Here is a 20,231-nt window from a genome sequence, read left to right on the forward strand (position 1 = left end):
CTCCAGGGAAACTGACAAAATGCAGATGCCCAGGCCAATAACAAGTCGGTAGAACTTGGATAAGGCCCAAAACTATATAAATGTGTGTATGTGTGTGTGTGCGCATGTATAGATATACATGTATAAACATATACACACATATATGTATATGTGTGTGTGTCTATGTATGTATGTATGTATGTGTGTGTGTGTGTGTATATATATATATATATATATATCTCAAAACAAAAAGCCCAGGCCAGGTTCAGTGGCTCACACCTGTAATCCCAACACTTTGGGAGGCTGAGGCAGGTAGATTACCTGAGGTCAGGAAGTTGAGACCAACCTGGCTAACATGGTGAAACCTCATCTCTACTAAAAATACAAAAATTAGCCAGGTGTAGTGGCAGGCACCTGTAATCCCAGCAACTATGGAGCCTGAGGCAGGAGAATCACTTGGGCCTGGCAGGCAGAGGTTGCCGTACACAGAGATTGGACCATTGCACTCCAGCCTGGGTGACAAGAGTGAGACTCCAAAAATAAAAAAAAGAAGCCCAGGCAATTCTAAACACTGCATAAGCATTTATGAATAGGTCATTAGAACTCCTGAATTAGGGTATCTACTTCTTCCTCTAGACCCCATAGTCTTTGTCCAAAGTGGAGGAAAGAGAAAGAGATACCATACTTCAATGAATCTTGATGAGCCCGACACATCATTATTTTACATTTTCCTTAGGGGGAAAAATACACTGGCAATGAAATCATATTATGCAAGCAACTATAAGATGCCTCCCAATTTCAGAAATGTTAAAAGGTTTAAAAAATGCACATTTTTGAACAGATGAAAGATAGTTAACATGTATCAAGCTTCCACTAGTGTCTTGATTAATCTGTGGTTACCTGCCTGGCAAGTGAGATGAAATTTCCTGAGTTACACAGCTAGTGAGAGACTGTGCTAAGACTGTTCCCACTGCAAAGAACTGCATACAGAACAAAGTATAAGCTCTTGGGTCTGGTGTCCTATCTTTCACTATCTGTTCCCAGCCCATCAGAGCCCAAGTACTACCTTCGGTTACTCCACAGAGCTTACGTGAGTAGTCAAGCTCCAAAACCAGGACCCTTAACCTCTGTCATATACCTCTCTCCATGGAGCACACATAAAACATTTAGAACAATTCTCCGCACAAAGCAAGCTCCAAACAAACGCCATCATTCCTGCCTTCACACAGCTTGCAGTGCAGTGAGAGAACCACATGTGATGAGAAGGAAAGAACACGGTACTAACGGAGAATAGAATAAGGGGACTAAACCAAGCCTTAGGTGGTCAGGCAAGGCTCCTGGACCAATTAACATTTAAGCTGAGAACTGGACAATGTTGAGTAGCACTTAGCATCAAATGAAGAGGTGGAATGGGGTGAGGTTTCTGTGAATCCCAGCCCTGATGTGGAATGAAGGCCATTATTCTGCTCTCAACCAGAGACAACACTGAATCCAACAATTTTTCCTGGCAGCCCACCCCAACTTTGTCCATAGGATTCCCATCAGCTTCCAAGGTCTAGAAAGGGGCCCACTGAGAGGGAAGGCAAACTTGAATCTCACTGCCTGTCAAGAGAACAGATGAACAGATCTGCTTGCTGGGCAGATGGCGTGGAGCAATAAATTAGCCCTATAAAATAAATTTAAATGTTTAATCTCCCTTAATTACAATGAGACATATCTAGAAGAAGATTTTTTTAATAGCAGGCAAACCACCATTGCAATGATGAACTCATTGGAAAGCCCCGCTACATCTCCCTAACCGCCATTCCTCCATTTAGGCACTTGAACTTGTTACATTTGGGAATAGCTTTATTATTCAAGATGATGATGTCAGCCTCCACAGATCTGCAACATGGGATGGGACAGAAGGAATGCATTACACAGACTCATTGGGAACTGAGCCCAGAAAGCACTTGGTGCCTGGAAGAGAACAGAAGGCCACATCAGTTTGCTTTACACTAGGCTCCTAGCAAACACAAAACCAAACGCAGGCATTTAATTAAGGATACAAAGTTTCCCTCATCCAAGATCACTGAAAACCATTTTCCTTTTCTCTTTCTTAAAAAAAAAAAAAAAGAAGCCATACTGAAAAAGAATGTTTACAGAATATTCAGACTTTTGCTTGAGACTCATTCAGGAATAAAGAAATAGAAGCTCCAAGTTAGGTAACAGAAAAACTCAGAGATGGCAAATATTCCAGAATCAAACCTGTGAATACTGAAAAATTGGTGTGCGCTTGCCACTCAAGACCAGGTAAAAAGTTTTACAACAGCATCTTCCACAGGCACTTCCTTTAAAAAAAAAAAATGTAGCCACAAATACCTATGAGTCTGCTGAAACTCTCAGACATCCTATTCCCTGCACCTGAATGCCTGTTGCCAATTTGTTGGCCAGATCAAGAATGACTTCAGTGAGGTTTTTTTGGACGTCCCGAGTAAGGCTAGTTTCTCTCCTCTGTTATCCCCGGCCTGACAGGAGAACATACTTTTCTTACTGTAGATAAAGTACTGGGTTGTAATTAATCATTTACGCTTCTGATGCCCCACTAGACTAAGTAAGCAAGGGCCAAATCCACATCTCATTTACCCAAAGATTCTTGCACCTGGCACAGTACTTAGCACAATACAGGTTGGGCAAAGTATTAACTGAGCAATGACCTGTCTACACTGCTGTCTGCTAAGAGAACGTGGTCTTTATGGGTTTCTTGAAGGGTAGAGTGAGAGCATATTGAATCAGATTCACAGGTTATTACAGTATACATCCCAAACTTTGGCCATTAATGTTTTTCTATGTAATTGAAAAATATGTATTTTCCCAATATTTTTCTTTAAAGTAATTCCCTTTGTTAGTTTTCACCTTGTCTTAAGCAATTACCAGAGAAAAATCATGATTTGGTGCCTTAATTCTTTTTCAAATATACACAATATTAAATTGCTAAATCAAACATTGATCATCCTCATACCACCTCCAATCTTCTGGCATATAGTCATAGAGGGGTGCACATAACACACTTGAGGACATCCTAGGTTAATAAAATATTTAAGCTCAGAAGGTCACTTGAGATTACCAAACCCAAACTCTTCATAAATAGAGAAGGAAACCACAGTTCGGAAGGACCTTCTTTCTTTCTCAACTCATGAAATTAGTGAGAAAATTGACAGAGAATGAAATTAGGCAGAGAATGGACAAGCATCAAGAGCACCAAGTTCCCATGATAGTGTTTTTTCTCTAACAACTGGAACAAATATGAGCAAGACACAAAAGCTTTCATATCTGTAACATATAGCAAATATGTTCAAGATATTTTAAAAGAAACGCTTTTATTAAAAACACTGGAAGAAAATAAAACAGAATCTGGTAGAGTAATAGATATATGATTCCTTCTCTTTCCTAGTTTTCTAATAACTTAAATGTGGTCTTAATACCCTTTATACTGAAAAGAAACACACACACACACCCCATGCGATGGGTAATTTAATGTGTTAACTTGTTAAGTTATGGTGCCTAGTTGTTTGGCCAAATGTGTCTAGATGTTACTTGAAAGGTATGTGTTAACATCTACAACCAATTGACTTTAAAGCAGGTTACCCTTTATGATATGGGTGGGTCTCACCTAATCAGTTAAAGGCCTTAAAAGCAAAGATGAGTTTCCCAGAGAAAAAATTCTGCCTCAAGTCTGCAACACAGAAATTCTGCCTGAGTTTCCAGCTAGTATGCCTGCCCTATGAATTTCAGACAGGTCAGCCACATGAGCCGATTCTTTAGTCTGTCAATAGAAAGACAGATTTAGATTTGGACCTCTAATTGTTCCATTTCCCTAGAGAATCCTCAGTAATAAGCTATATTTTTCCATGTTTGTGCATTTGGGGGAAAGGAATTAACACTAAAGATGACCAATAGGGGTTTGGAAAGAAAATAAAGGAAAATATTAATTCAACAAGCACAAAAGAGCTAATATTCATCTGTTATTGGTTAACCGAGTAAATGTAAGAATAAAACAAAGTAAGACACATACAGCATACCTCCTCAAATCAATGAATTGTAAATTAGCCTCTACAAAAACCTTTTTAGGAAACATACTGAAGAATTCCTTTCCTGATGTTGTTTATCTTTACACTTGATTCCCGTTCATTGTTTTCTTTAAATCGCTAATACAACAACTAAAACACTCCTACCCAAGTTTCACAGTTTGCTTACAGTGTTTTTTTTCTCTTTTTGAGTGGGTGCCAGAAAAAAAGATACCGAATTCATTTTTCTAAAACAACAGTATTCCTCCTCTTCATTTCCCCTGCAAATGAAGCCAGCAGGATTTCTCCTAGTGCATCACTTTGTGTTATTGATATGCAACAACAAGCTTATCTTCCTCCACACTATCCCAGGGACACTACATACAAAGCCTTTTGTTAATGAATTAAAGAACCAAATGATTTCTATAGCCCATAGTGACAACCAAATCAATATTTTAAAAATATTCATATCACAAAATTTAAATAAGAGGTCTCCTCCACTCTGCAAATCAGCACATTCTAAATCTCCATGTTTCTATTAAATAATCTATAGTGCCAATGAATTGCAGACCAACTCCTAGCTCTGTTGTATGTTTATCATTACATTTCCTGAAACAGAGAAACAAACCATCAGAAAGTATTTATTACACTATATGCAACCCAACCACAGCCAATGAAGAAGCCCCTTTCAATTGCAATGTAAAATTGGGTAATGTTTACAACTGGATCCTTGAGCAGTGTGTCAATTTACACTTAATAAAGATCATTTTAAGGCACAATTACCAGTCCTTGTTATTTGGTGATTTCCAGTGACTATCTTAGGTGTTAATAATGTTCTATTAAACTGGCTTAGAAAAAAGAAGAATAAGTCACACTCTGAGACTGGGGAACTGGAGAATGCCAGGGCAAAATACTTATGGACAGAGCACTGAGCAAAAGGTCTGGAATTTAGATTTGGAGTCCTCACTCTTATGCCTCACCTGTATTCTCATCTTTAAAATGTAGGGAACAGAAATCTATCAACCAGTGACCTTAAGAAATAAGTGTCAAAGTTTTAAATGAAAAACAATCCCACTTAGAGTATGATTCTTTTGTATTCTCAATAATCCAAAGTTTATCCTTTTAAATTCTAAAATTGAAAATGCCACCCCTATAATCTCAGCATGGTCTTCTAGAATTGCTAATATGGCCTGATGTATTAAACAAAAATGGCATTCTTCATGACTCACGTGACAGAACTGATCAGGACTCTCTTGCAAATATCACTTATAAATCACAATATTTTAGACATTTTGACCTATCTTTTCCAACTGGCAAATGACATGTTTGCATACGTCCTTTTGGCTATCACCAATGAGTAATTTTTGGGCTCCAAGATTATTTGAATTGTCATTGTCAATATCATTTGTTAATCCTATTTTCAGAATCTAATCAATTCTGAAGGTGCTGATAGCCAGAGATGACAAAGGCACACAGAGTTTATCCTCAAGAAACTCTCAATCTGATGATAGAAAGTGACACGGGTCCAGTTACTCATGACATAAGGGCCATAGTAGAGGAACAAGCAAAGAGTGGGGGATGATATAGCTTGGCTCTACATCCCCACCCAAATCTCATCTCAAATTGTAATCCCCATAATCCCCACATGTCAAGGGAAGGGCCTGGTGGGAGGTGATTGGATCACAGGGGTGTTTTCCCCGCCACGCTGTTCTAGGGATAGTGAGTTCTCAAGAGACTGATGGTTTATAAGGCAGTTTTCCATTTTTGCTTGCTCTCTCTAGCCTGTTGCCATGTAAGATGTGCCTTTTCTCCTTCTGCCACGATTGTAAGTTTCCTGAGGCCTTCAAAGCCATGCAGAACCGTGATTTAATTAAACCTCTTTTCTTTATAAATTACTCAGTCTCAGGTAGTATCTTTATAGCAATGTGAGAATGAACTAACACAGGGAATATTTAGGAAGGTTCATTTTGATTGGGGTTGGAGTAGATCAGAGAAGCTTTCACAGAGAAAAAGAGCATCTGAAATGAGTCTTTAAAGATGACCTCAACTACAGTAGCTATGAAAGGGCAGAAAGAAAACTGGAGTCCAAAGACTCACTGTGACCTGAGTACTAGTGGTACACAGACTTTTTCACATAACTAATGTGCATATTTGCATCTTTGTGGTTTCATTCAAATTTGTCATTCTGAAATTATACCTAATGAAATTCAAGATATTTTTAAAACAGAAATAAAATATTTTAAACACAAGGACCTTTGTAAAGCCTGTGCTCTCCATTTATCCTGCCTCTAGAAATAAAATCCTAATATTATTGTTTATAAACTCTAGCATGTTCCTGTAACTTCTATTTATATACATTCATATTTTTTATCTTTTTAACCTTAGCATAAATATGTTTCATATATTATTCTACAACTAGATCATCACTTAAGATTATGAGACCAACCTATTTTGAGTCATATAACTCTAGTTCAATAATTTTAACATTTCGTATTTTTGCATGAATATAAAAAATCATTTATCTGGCATTCTACTCATGAAAATTTCACTTATTCTTTACTTTTGGCCATTACAAATAATTTTACAATTAACATCTTTGTAAATATCTTCTTTCCCATATCAAAAAGTATCTCTATGCAAGCGGAATCTCTAGGTTAAAGCATATTTATCTTTAATTTTGTCACCTCTAACTTATTGCCTTGTAATGCACAAGAATGTGTATTTTCTAGTTGTCAGTCCAGGGTTCTAACCTTGCCCGATAAATCAAGATTTTTTATTTTGCTATTCATATTTTCTATATCTAACTGTGGTCTACCTAGGTCTCAAATACTAAGGAAGTTAAAACTTTCTTCTATGACTGTGAGTTTGTCAATTTTTCCATTCCATTTATTTACACATTTTGAGGCTATTTTATTATGTGCATGCAACTTTAGAATTGTTACATCTTACCAGTAAGGTATAACATCTTGATAACACTATTGTTATATACCGGCAAGGATGGACTGCTAGACCACATACAATCTTTGGGGCGTGAGACAGTGACACAGAGCTAAGGCTTAATGGAGAAGTGGATCACGCTTGAGGGTCAAGTGCTAGCAAACTCATGTCATACGTTGTTCAACCAGACTTCTCAGGAATAGAAATTCTGACTCATATCAGCCTGACTCAACACTTTACGTTTTAGTTGGGTCCCAATTCAGGGGGAGAAAAAATGAGAGCTATTTAATGATTCTCTAATATCTCAAAAGGATTCCCTCTAGAGTATATTTTGGTTCTGGCAACTGTCCCAAAGCTGTCACTAGCACAACACAAATTTAGCAATTAATTATTCAGCTTATAGCTCCTGGAGCACATAGGAACACAGGTACATGAACTCAGCTTTTTCCAAGAAGACCTACTCTCCCCCTACCTAGAACCCAGATTAAAATAGATGAATTTGCTTTTGCTCTCCTGTACTCATGGGTAACTCTTTAGACCACTCTTTCCCATAGAATACAGTCCTCTGAGAGTTCCTATTTTATGCAGTGATGGCAGTTCCAACTCTCCTGCCTCCAACGTCAAATGAGTATTAACACCTAATATCAGCCCTCTAGCAAGGGCTCCACAGAGCAGTCCCACATATGTACCTCTCTGATTTGCAGTTTCCTTTTTGTTTTGAGCATCTGTTGATTTGCTTTACTTCCCTGCAAGGCTCATCATACGCTTATTAGGATTTCTATTTTATCTAGAATTTCTTGAGATTGTAGTGAGAGGGCTTTTAGCTTATGTTTTGTGCAATTCTGCCAGAACTAGAGGTGGAGATACATGTGACATGCACTTGGAACAGCCCCTGGTCTGTGATAACTGCTACAAGTGTTTGCTGTAATTAAAAACATTGTCTCCTCTTCTCTTCTTTGTGTAGTAGTCAGGTGACATGCATAGAAAGTCTAGTGTGTTACCTTTACTGAATGATGATACAAAACTATGCATTTTAAAACTAAGGCATATTCCTATATAAAAATCTAGTGGGGTGTTGTAAAGATTCAGTTTGAAATTGATTATGTGCTCTTTGTTGAGAGGGGTGATGCCAATAAACAAAATATTTTTATTTAAAAACACATTTAAAAATAAAGCTTCAAAATAATATAAAACTAAAACTATAAAATATATAACTAAAACTGTTAAGATTCAGAAATCTAATGCTTTTTGGCAATCATTATTTATATTTATGATAAAGGGAGCAAATATACTGTGAAGCTCAGGGAACTTAAACTTTAAGATCCCTCATTTGCTCAGGGCTGAAAACAAGCCTTGCCAGTGGATTTACATGATATTTTGGTAAAATGTGCGAATTTTTCAAAAGTGAGATATTTCATCCATAGTCAGTTAAAATAATTGTCTCTTCCAATTCCTACTTTCCTCAGTCATACCTTCCCATTTTCAGGCAATTCTAGGGAATCCCAGACATTTTGGGGACCCAGGTAAGGAGAAGTTAAGGTGGAATCACATTTAGCTTGAGTTTAGTGAGATGTATTTATATAGTCTTTATGGTATGATATGGTTCACTGACACTCATGTAGAGTCATTACTAGCTGTATGAGTATACAAATGACTTCTAAGAATACTTCTGCACTACCTTCCCACCCATTTGGATTCATTCAGAGTCACGAGACAGTAGATGGAAAACATGAGCACTGGAGGAAAAAAAGCTCTGAAATGTAATGAAGCAGGAGCTAGGCTTTGAGAGATTCTTCCGATCTTTAGACCTGAAAAACTGAAAGCTAAAAAGCTCATTCTCACAGATAATGAAACAGAAGAGAAATGTGAAACAGATTTGATAAAAGGGCACATACAATTATAAACACATCTTATTTCTTTTTCTTTTATATGGAATAATAGGAGGTAGAATATATAATAATTCCTATTTTAGGGCTCAAATCTATATCATTACAATAATCAGTGAGTATGTGTATGTGAGAGGTCACATAATAGAAATCCAAATATCAATAATACCAAGAAATTTCAGTCAAACACAATAGAGGAAAGATTGCATTATCTGTTCTTGAAACAGAGAAATATTACAAACTCATTGTTTTAAAAAGACACAGTTAATGAGCAAACAGTCAAAATATGAAGGCCAAAAAGTATTATAGGGGTATGTTACTCAGTTAATAAAAACTTATTTTTCTGTATTTTGAGATGTTAGTGGTATTTGTCAGCTTTTTAAAATTTGTATTTTTGTTATTATTCTAAAATAATGCTCATACTATACTAGTTTTTATGTTTCAAATTTTGTAGGAAATTTTCCCAAAGCTTTAAACACCACAAAACCTTCTCTCCAGGGTCCAAAACAAAAACAGAAGAAAACAAAGTAAAAATGAACCAATTTAATGATTTAACAATGCTATTTTGATGACAACATTATACAAACTTAAACTTTTGATAATGCATAACAAATAAATTTGGTGAAAATAAATTTTTAAGAAAAGCACATCTCTACATTTTAAGTTATATCTGCATTGTTTTTCTGTATGGTTAATTTAAAATAGAAATTAAAACCATTTATAAATATTCAAAACTTTAACTTTTCTCATTGTCTTTATATTTTTCCGTTCTCATGTCACTAATAAAGACATATCTGAGACTGAGTATTTTATAAAGGAAAGAGGTTTAATTGACACAATTCACCGGCAGGAAACTTACAATCATGGTGGAATGGGAAGCAAACATGTTCTTCTTCACATGGCAGCAGCAAGGAGAAGTGCAGAGAGAAGTTGGGGAAAAGTCCCTTATGAAACCATCAGATGTTGTGAGTGAGAATTCACTCACCATCACAAGAACAGCATGGAGGTAACCATCCCCTTGATTCTATTACCTCACACTAGGTCCCTCCCACGACACATGGGAGTTACGAGAACTATAATTCAAGATGAGATTTGGGTACAAACACTGTCAAACCAAATCAGTCTCAAACTGCCTTCATCAATAAAAAAGAAGCCAAATGTTAAATTACAACTCTCAACCTGACTAGAGGTAAAAGTAACTAGTGTGCTAAAGTTTATGGTTCATGGGATTATCTGATTAATAAATTTTGTTCAGAAAGGTATAAAATATAATAAATCTCTAGTCCACAAATATAGAAATCAATACCCAGTAATTGAGTATAAAAGAATAAAAATTAGAATAATAATGTGAATCAAATTTAGATGTGCAGCATTTCTAAAAAGGACCTTCCCTGAGAATGACAAGATGGATGAGAAATGAGCTTGACTGCTGTCTAATACACATTGGATTTTTCTCCTTGATTTTTGTGTCAAAGGCTTATGAGTTCCTGAAGAAGTGATATAATCTTTCCTCTGTTGTTTTCCCTTTATTTTGTCAATTAACATAATTGCAGTATATCCAAGTGGAAATGTCTACCAGGCAGCTGAAAGTGAAGGAGAAGGGCTCAGGAGAGGTCGAACTTGAAGACAAGGATCTGGCTTGTCACCCGCATCGAAACTGCCAAAGAGGGGGATAGTAAGAAACACCAGAAAAAGGCTGCTGAAAGGCTCAGAAGTCATTTATTTGAGAAATAAAGAAAAGTCAAAGAGGTCATTTAAAAAAAAAAAAAGGAGGAAAAAGATAAGGAATCAGAAAGATAAGCAGGAAACCAGGTTATAGCAGCATCTCACAGACCAAGGAAGAAGGCACATTTCTAAATACAAACACACAAAACAGGAATTGATCCACAATGTAAAACTCTGCAGAATTGTGAGAAAGAACAAGCACCAAAAGATGGAGCAGGATGGCGGAAAAAAATGTAACTCATTGTTGACTTTACGGACTACAGTTATAGCAGTGTAGCCACAGATCAAATCACAAGCGTGCACAATGCAGTAATACAGGAAGTATATACAAATTATTCCCTGAGGACATTTATTTGGGATTAAAAGCAAGGATGTTTTTAAAATCAGGAGGGTGGCCAAAGGAGAAGGCGATTTTCTTCTACTTCTTTTGATGTGGCCCTTTGATGTCACTGGAGTACATTCAGGTAGGCCTGCCCACCAGAAGGACCCAGGAGAGAAGTCAGGCATGGAGATGAGCTAGCTGTCATCTTCTTGGAGATTGCAAAAGAAGCAAATGATAGAAACTTAAGAAAAGGGCTGCTGACAGTCTGATAAATCACTATATTTGAGGAGCGGAGTGGAAAAACAGAAACAGGTTGTTTTTAATTGTGGCTATTTTAAAGATAGAGGACATTTGTACATATGTTTAGGCAACAACGTTTTATAGAAAGACAAAATGAAAAGCAAGAAAACAAAAGGATGTAACTGAGAGAGCCAGTCACATCTAGAGAACACATAAGAAGATGAATTCAAGAGCAAGGAGCCTATTTCATAAATTTGGTGATGAATTCACCAGTGTTAATTTTACTATCAGTTATACAAACATACATTACATGCTATTATATAAAGATCAAGAATCACATATAGTTTTTAAAAGAGTGAGTAGGAAAATACATGTGACCCTGGGAATCACTTTTTTTTTTTTTTTTAGACGGAGTTTTGCTCTTGTTACCCAGGCTGGAGTGCAATGGTGCGATCTTGGCTCACCGCAACCTCCGACTCCTGGGTTCAGGCAATCCTCCTGCCTCAGCCTCCCGAGTAGCTGGGACTACAGGCACGCGCCACCATGCCCAACTAATTTTTTGTATTTTTAGTAGAGACGGGGTTTCACCAGAATCACTTTTGACAACAGTCGGAGAGCTAGTCCTCTTCTCATTTCATTGTCAGCAGGACCCATCCCCATCCATACCCAGAATATAAAGCTAAAGGCCTGTTCTGCCCTAACCTTGCAATGGCTCGAAAGAGGACTCAGAAGGAAGGCTGGGAAACTCTTAAAACACTGAAAATAACTAACTCAGACACAACTTGAAATTTCTCATATTTTTCTTCCCTGAGTGAAAACAATACTTAAGAAACAATTTACAAACAAAGCATTTCCTTCATAAATACGTGCTTAAAGTACTCAATAAAGTCCCAAGAAACAAAAGCCATGGTGAACTGAGAAGGAAAGATTCTAATTTTTATTACATCTCTATAACTCACTTGCAGCTACTGCAAGTCATCTCGTTTCTTTGCCTGTCAATATTCTCAGAAGTAAAATGAACAGGTTGGATTAGATGATTTCTAATGTCCATTTCCACTGTAACTGTTCCTTTTCCCTCTACCATCTGTGAGTTTTGATCAATGCACACAAGCCTCTGCTTCCTAATAGCTGCAAATCTTGGGGTTCCACTGGGTGCCATCCTCAACAAAATGGCAGAGTTGGCTAGAAAGAACCATGACTCACAAAAGTGTATTTAATAAGCACTTCTGTAAATAACTTCATTGTGCTAAGCCCCAGATGTTGCTGATAAATATTAGCCAGCTAAGCTCAAGAGGAGAAGAGGTCATTCAAGGAGAAGCACTTGTGTCTCAGAAAGTCGATGCGTAAATGGTAAGCCATACATACCAGATTTGCACTGAGGAGGTAAAAATAAGTCAGCTTCTTCAAAACAAAATAATTGCTGAAGCAGATTAACCACCCTCAACACACACACATACAGTAATGGCACTGGCAAAACAACATTTATCTCTAAGTCTCAAGCCCAACAACTGAGACCAGTACAGGTGCCAAGTACTCAGTAATACATGGCAGAAAAAAACACGAGCCACACAAAAGTAAAGGGAAGCAGTGACTAATTTCTGTCACTTACATACAATACAAAATGGGGCACTAGAGAGATGCATGCCCTAGAATGTCCTGACATGAGTAACAATTGCTGGGGCCCAGGAGAAAAGTTCTAAAATCTTCAAATGGCAATTTAATTTTAGTTCAGTAGTTCAGACTGAAAAGAGCTCTGATAGTCTATCTGGTAAAAAGAAAGTCATGATCAATACTGACTGGAGAGTAACAGTTAAGCATACCAATCTTTGTTGGGGTTTGCACTTGACCTGAGGCTCAGCAAGATTCCTGTCTTTGAGGAGCTTACAGCCTAAGAGGATGCAGCATTGCAATGTTTTCAGATGCCACTTGGATTAATCTAGTTAGGCTGCACTTATGCTGGAGTAACAAACAACCCTTGAAATCTAGGGACACCATGAAAGTACATTTCTCACTTATACAAAGGTTGCTGTAAGTCAGCGTCTGAGCAGCTGTATTCCATGCAGTGACTTGGTGATTGAAGCTCCTTTGACTTTGGGCTCTGCCATCTTAATATGTGGCCACCACACTCCCCAAAGAGAAAAAGGAAGTTGGAAACTGCACTGGGGTTTTTGCTGCCCCAACCTGTAAGTGCAGCATGCCATGTTCTCTCATAGGCCACTATCTAGAACTAGTTGTTCTGGGAGATTAAAAATACAGTCTCCCAAGAACCCAGCAGGGGAGGAGAAGTGGATTTTGGTGAACTCGAGTAATATCTATCATGACAGCGCTGGTGAAAAGCAAATATACCCTCATATTCCTACAGGAAATTAATAAAGACTTAAAGCCAAGACTGTACCAGCTCATGCCAGTAGCCCTATTCTTCCTCTTTTTCAATTGCCTACAAAATGCATTGGCCTCCTTTTACTAGAAGTATTAAAGAGTTAACTGTAAGTAAACATGGTTGGAAAGCAGGATCAAAAATTAGACTGAAAGAGAAAGGCCAGGATGAGCTATTTCTAGCCAAGTCCTTTCATGTTGTGCCATTACCCTTCAAACTGAACAGCTGAGCCCTTAGGCTCCTCACAGTCCAATGATGACAGAGCAAAGATAATATTCATCAAAGAAGCAGCAGGGGCAGGGAAACTGAAGGGACACCACCACCTCCTAGAGACAAGGACCAGTAGAAAACCCCTTAGTTTCTACATACTTTAACACATGCACATACCTCGTATGACAAGTGTGACCTCTAATATGTACTCCTTTAGTTGAGATCTCTTTGGAAACCTGGATTTACAAGTTACAGCCTACTTGACATCTTCTCTTAGATATGACTAAGAAATTACACAATTCACATGGTCAAAATGAAACTTGTGATTCCCCCACCACCCCAAGGCTTCCCTTTTTCTCCCTCTCTCTCACCAGTTTTCCCTATTTCACTAAATAATACCAACATCAAGTTAGCTGCTCAAACCAGAAACTACTGAGTCATCCTTAATTCCTCTCTTTACTTCCACAGGTTACACCTAATCATGTATTATTAATTCTATCTTGAAAATAGATGTCAAATTTGTCCACCAACTGACACCATCCTGGCTCAAGACACCATCTCCTCTCGACTGTGTAAGCTACAAAAATCCCTTCCTCACCTCCCTGTTTGTGTGTTTGCTAGTTCTTAATCAGCTCTCCATGGAGCAGCTAGAGTCTTCTCTTTATAAGTGTCTCCTCTATGTAACACCTTTCATTGGGCTTCCATTGCACTAAGTATAAAACTCAGATGAAACCACATGATCTCCCTCATATCATTCTGAGCCATTTGGAAACTTGCATAATGATCTTTCTTTTCTACATAGGCTATCTCTTTTCCTATGTCAAGGTATTTATAAAGGCAGATCCTGTGCCCATCTTCCCGCATAGCTGCTCCTTTTTAATATCATCAATAACAAATAGTAAAACCTTGGGTTTTACTGTTGCTTTATGAAAATTGCCTTTGTAATAAATGTAGATATTCTAGATGTGATTTAAACAGTGAAATTGTTCCAGTTTGCTTTATATCTTAAAATCCTACCAGCCAGTTGAAAACTAAATGTATACTAATTATTATAAGAATTCATTCAAACAAATAGTTGAGTCCTTCCATGTACCAGGAATGGCTGTTATTGTCAGGGACGTGTCACAAAACATGGGATCCTGCCTTACAGAGTTTATACTCTAGTGGATGATGACCTAAAATAATAATAAACATAAATTATATATGGTTTCAGAAAGTGATGAGTGTGTTAGTGCGGTAAAGAAATTACAGGACAGAGTCAGGAATCAGGGGCCTTGGAAGAGAGACTGACCATGTTAGCTTCACTGAGGAGGTGATGCTGGAGCAAAGATTTGATGGAAATGAAGGAGTGAGCCTTGTATATCCCCAGGAAAGATGCTTCAAGGAAGAGGTAACAGCCAGTATAAAGGCTTAGAGGTGGGAAGGTACCTGGTTTGAACTAGGAGGAGCCTGAACATAGAGGAGCCTAGTAGCAGATGACAGGAGGGACTTGCCAGGGCACAGATCATGCAGGACCTGGTAGGGCACTAAGAACTTTGGCTTTAATTTGAGGAAAACAGGATGTGATTAGAGGATTATGAGCAAAAGAGGGACATGATCTGACTCACACATTAACAAGATCATTCTGGTTGCTGAATTGAGGACTATGTTTTACAATGAATATTGTGAAAACATTGCTTAAGAGGAAAACCCTCAAGTGAAAAAAACAAAATTAAGCCTGATTTTGAAAATTAAAAAAGAAATCCTCTTCTTGTACAATCCAAAGCTTTAATTTATGGGATTGTTTCAATGAAATCGCATCATGATCATCAGCAAGTTGGCAATTCCAGGAGTTAAAGATTTTACTGGAGTCAGTTATTATTGGAGAGTAGGATAGCTTAGTGACTTGGGGGGAATATCACCATTAACGCTACTACTGTAATGGCAGAGCTTGATAAAAGCGTATTTTGCTCCTTGACTGACCTCAGTTGAAAAAGAGCATATTTTCAGTATCATAACTATGAAATAGAACAACCACAGGAGCTGACATCTGAGAAATTATTACCACTGCTCTATAATGCCAATTCTAAAAAATTCTGCTTGGTATAATTTTAATTAAGCTGTAGTAAATAGGTATTCTTATTAATATTTCAGATTTATTCTTGTATACCAGACATTCATTTTATGACGGTGATATTCAACTTCAGCCAATAGTGATTTAACACTCAGTCATTTGGCATTTGGTCAGAATGCAAATTTGGTGCAGGTTGAGCAACCTTAATCTAAAAATCCAAAATCAAAAATGCTCCAAAACCCAAAACTTTGAGCAATGACATGATGCCCTAAGTAGAAAATTCCACTACTGACCTCATATTATGGGTCAGTCAAAAATTTGTTTCATACACAAAATTTAAAATATTATATAAAATTGCCTTCAGGGTATATATATAACATGTACATGAAACACAAATGAATTTCATGCTTAGACTTGGATCCCATCTCCAAGATATCTAATTTGGATGAGATATAGAATTTGAATATGCAAACACTCCAAAATTTGAAAAAATCCAAAACCCAAAACATGTCTGGTCTCAAACATTTCCGATTAGAGATATTCAGTCTGTATATGTCACAGACTGAATGTGTGTACCTCCTAAAATGGATAGGTTGAAGCCCTAACCCCCAATAGGGTAGTATTTGAAGCTAGGGCCTTTGAGAGTTAATTGGGAGTTTAGATTATGTCAGTGAGGGCATGGGCCCCCCACGATGAGATTAGCATCCATAGAGAGGAAGGAGAGACACTTAAGCTCACTTTCTCTCTGCCATTTGAGAACACAGTGAGAAGGTGGTCTCTGCAAGACAGAAAGAGCATCCTCTCTGGAACCAACTCAGCTGGCACCTTGATCTTGGATTTCCCAGCCTTTAGAACTGTGAGAAATAAATGTCTGTTGTTTAAGCTACCAAGTCTGCAGTAATTTGTTATAGCAGCTGAGGCTGACTAATACAGCATATATCTAAGGCTATGTGTGAAATCAACATTTGAAAACAATTTCTAATCCATACAGCCTTGGAAATAATATTTCAGGTTTTACTTGGCACCTGGTGCTCCAATTTTTCAGTTTAAGTCAGGAATCCCTAAGCACTTAAAGAGAAAGAGAAGAAGCTGCTTTCCATTTCCTTCAAGTTTGGGCTAGATCAGGGATATGGGGTAGAAATCACAGAAGCCAGCTGATGACCTGTGACCCTGAATAGAGCTGCAGAGGAGGGTTTAAGAGCCATGCCATCTGAAATCTTGGCCAATGCTATAGGGTAGCAGAGGTCATAGGGCCCTATTCAGGCAATCAGAGACTTTTTTTTTTTTTAACTTTTAAGTTCAGGGGTATACATGCAGGTTTTTTATATAAGTAAACTTGTGTCATGGGGGTTTATTGTATAGATTATTTTGTCACCCAGGTATTAAGCCTAGTACCCATTAGTTATTTGTCCCGATCCTCTCCCTCATCCCATCCTCCATACTCTCACAGGCCTCTCAGTATGTGTTGTTCCCTTCTGTGTGTCCATGTGTTCTCATAATTTAGCTCCCACTTATAAGTGAGAACATGCCACATTTGGTTTTCTGTTCCTGTATTAGTTTGCTAAGAATAATGGCCTCTAGCTCCATCTTTGTCCCTGCAAATGGCAGGATCTCATTTTTTTATATGGCTGCATAGTATTCCATGGGGTACATACGCCACATCTTCTTTATCCAGTCTACCATTGATGGGAATTTAGGTTAATTCCATATCATTGCTATTGTGAATAGTGTTGCAATAAGCATATGCGTATCTTTGTAATGGAATGATTTCTATTCCTCTGGGTATATTATGCCCAGTTTTAAGATAACCAGATCACATGATTTGGCTGTGTCCCCACCTAAATCTCATCTTGAATTTCCAAATGTTGTGGGAGGGACTTGGTGGCAGGTAATTGAATCATGGGGGCAAGTCTTTCCTATGCTATTCTCATGACTAAGTCTCACAAGATCAGATCGTTTCAAAAAGAGGAGTTCCCCTGAACAAGCTTTATTTGTCTGCTGCCATCCATGTAAGACATGACTTCCTCCTCCTTGCCTTCCACCATGATTGTGAGACTTCCCCAGCCACGTGGAACTGTATGTCTCATTAAACCTCTTTCGTTTGTAAACTGCGCAGTCTTGGGTATGTCTTAACCAGCAGCAAGAAAACAGACTAATACAATAAATTGGTACTAGGAGTGGGGTGTTGTTGAAAAGATATCCAAAAATGTGGAAACATCTTTGGAACTTGGTAGCAAGCAGAGGTTCAAACAGTTTAGAGGGCTCAATTTTAGTGGGAAAGTTTGGAGCTCCCTAGATACTTGTTGAATGGCTTTGACAAAAATGCTAATAGTGACATGAACAATAAGGCCCAAGCTGAGGTCATCTCAGATGCAGATGAGGAACTTGTTGGAAAATGAAGCAATGGTGACTCTGTTACATGTTAGCAAAGAGACAGTGGTATTGTGTCCCTATCCTAGGGATCTGTGGAACTCTGAACTTGAGAGGGATAATTAAGGGTCTCTGGCAGAAGATACTTGTAAGCAGCAAAGCATTCAAGAAGTGTCTTGGGTGCTGTTAAATACATTCAGGTTTATATGGGAAGCAGAGCATAAAAGTTCAAAAAATTTGTAGCCTGACAATGTTATAGAAAGGAAAATCCCATTTTCTGGGGAGAAATTCAAGCTGGCTGAAGAAATTCACATAAATAATGAAGAACGTAATGTTAATCCCCAAGACAATGGGGAAACTGTCTCCAGTGCAGCCCCTCCCATCACAGGCCCAGAGGCCTAAGAGGAAAAAGTAGTTTTGTGGGCCAGGCCCAGGGTCCCCATGCTGTGTGCATCATAGGGACTTGGAGCCCTGTATCCCAGCTGCTCCTGCAGTGGCTGAAAGGTACCAACAAAGAGCTTGGGCCATGGCTACAGAGGTGCAAATCTCAAGCCTTGGTAGCTTCCATTTGGTTTTGAGCCTGTCAGTACACAGAAATCAAGAACTGGGGTCTTGAAACCTCCACCTTTCAGAAGATGCATGGAAATGCCTGGATGTCCAGACAGAAGTTTGCCATAGGGGCGGGGTCCTCATGGAAATCCTCTGCTAGGACAATACAGAAGGGAAATATAGGGTCAGAGCCCCAACACAGAGCCCCTACTAGGACACTGTCTAGTGGAGCTGTGAGAAGAGGGCCACCATCCGCAAGATCTCAGAGTGGCAGATCTATTGACAGCTTGCACCATAGGCTTGGAAAAGCTGAAGACATTCATTGTCAGTCCAGGAAAGCAGCCAGGAAGGAGGCTGTACCCTGCAAAGCCACAGGGGTGGAGCTTCCCAAGACCCTGGGAACCTACCTCTTGCATCAGTGAGACCTGGAAGTGAGACATGGGGTCAAAGGAGGTCATTCTGGAACTTTAAGATTTGACTGCCCTGCTGGATTTCAGACTTGCATGGGGCCCGTAGCCTCTTTGTTTTGGCCAATTTCTCCCATTTGGAATGGCAGTATTTACCCAATGCCTGTACACTCATTGTTTCTAGAAGTAACTAACCTGCTTTTACAGACTGCATAGGTGGAAGGGACTTGCCTTGTCTTGAATGAGACTTTGGACTGTGGACTTTTGAATTAATGCTGGAATGAGTTAAGACTTTGGGGAACTGTTGGGAAGGCATGACTGCTTTTGAAATGTGAGGACATGAGATTTGGGAGGGTCCAGGGGCAGAATGATATGGTTTGGCTGTGTCCCCACAAAATCTTGAATTCTTGAATTCCCATGTTTTATAGGAAGGACATGGTAGGAGGTAATTGAATCATGGTGGCAGTCTTTCCCATGCTGTTCTCATGATAGAGAATAAGTCTCATGAGACCTGATAGTATTTATCTCTCTCTTTGGCTGCTGCCATTCATGTAAGTCATGACTTGCTCCTCTTTGCCTTCTACCATAATTGTGAGACCTCCACAGCTACATGGAAGTGTAAGTCCAATTAAACCTCTTTCTTTTGTAAATTGTGCAGTCTTGGGTACGTCTTTATCAGGAGCATGAAAACAAATGAATATATTGAGTGATATGGTTTAGCTGTGTCAACACCCAAAATCTCATCTTGAATTGTAATCCTCATAATCCCCACATGTTGTGGGAGGAAACTGGTGGGAGGTAATTGAATTATGGGGGCTGTTTCCCCCATTCTCTTCTTGTGATAGTGAGTCAGTTCTCACAAGATCTGACGGTTTTATAAGCAGCTGGCATTTCCCCTGCTGGCACTCATGGTCTCTCCTGCTGTCCTGTGAAGAGGTGCCTTTGCTATGATTGTAAGTTTCCTAAAGCCTCCCCAGCCAAGAAGAACTGTCAGTCAATTAAACCTCTTTTCTTGGCCGGGCGCGGTGGCTCAAGCCTGTAATCCCAGCACTTTGGGAGGCCGAGGCGGGTGGATCACGAGGTCAAGAGATCAAGACCATCCTGGTCAACATGGTGAAACCCCGTCTCTA

The 20,231-nt window shown here is 38.6% G+C and overlaps 1 protein-coding gene and 1 long non-coding RNA gene across 5 annotated transcripts in view; both read right to left on the minus strand.

The window, feature by feature from the left end:
- The window catches only part of SAMD12 (sterile alpha motif domain containing 12), a 479,717-nt gene that overhangs the window by 408,838 nt on the left and 50,648 nt on the right, over positions 1–20,231 (minus strand). The window lies entirely within an intron of this gene.
- Positions 1,654–12,284, minus strand: LOC119471639. Its single transcript, XR_005200700.1, has 2 exons — positions 12,080–12,284; positions 1,654–1,938 (listed from the first exon to the last, which is right to left on the minus strand). It is a non-coding gene; the product is annotated as an uncharacterized LOC119471639 (long non-coding RNA).

Source organism: Cebus imitator, unplaced genomic scaffold (assembly GCF_001604975.1).
Source record: "Cebus imitator isolate Cc_AM_T3 unplaced genomic scaffold, Cebus_imitator-1.0 Scaffold68, whole genome shotgun sequence".
NCBI lineage: Eukaryota > Metazoa > Chordata > Mammalia > Primates > Cebidae > Cebus > Cebus imitator.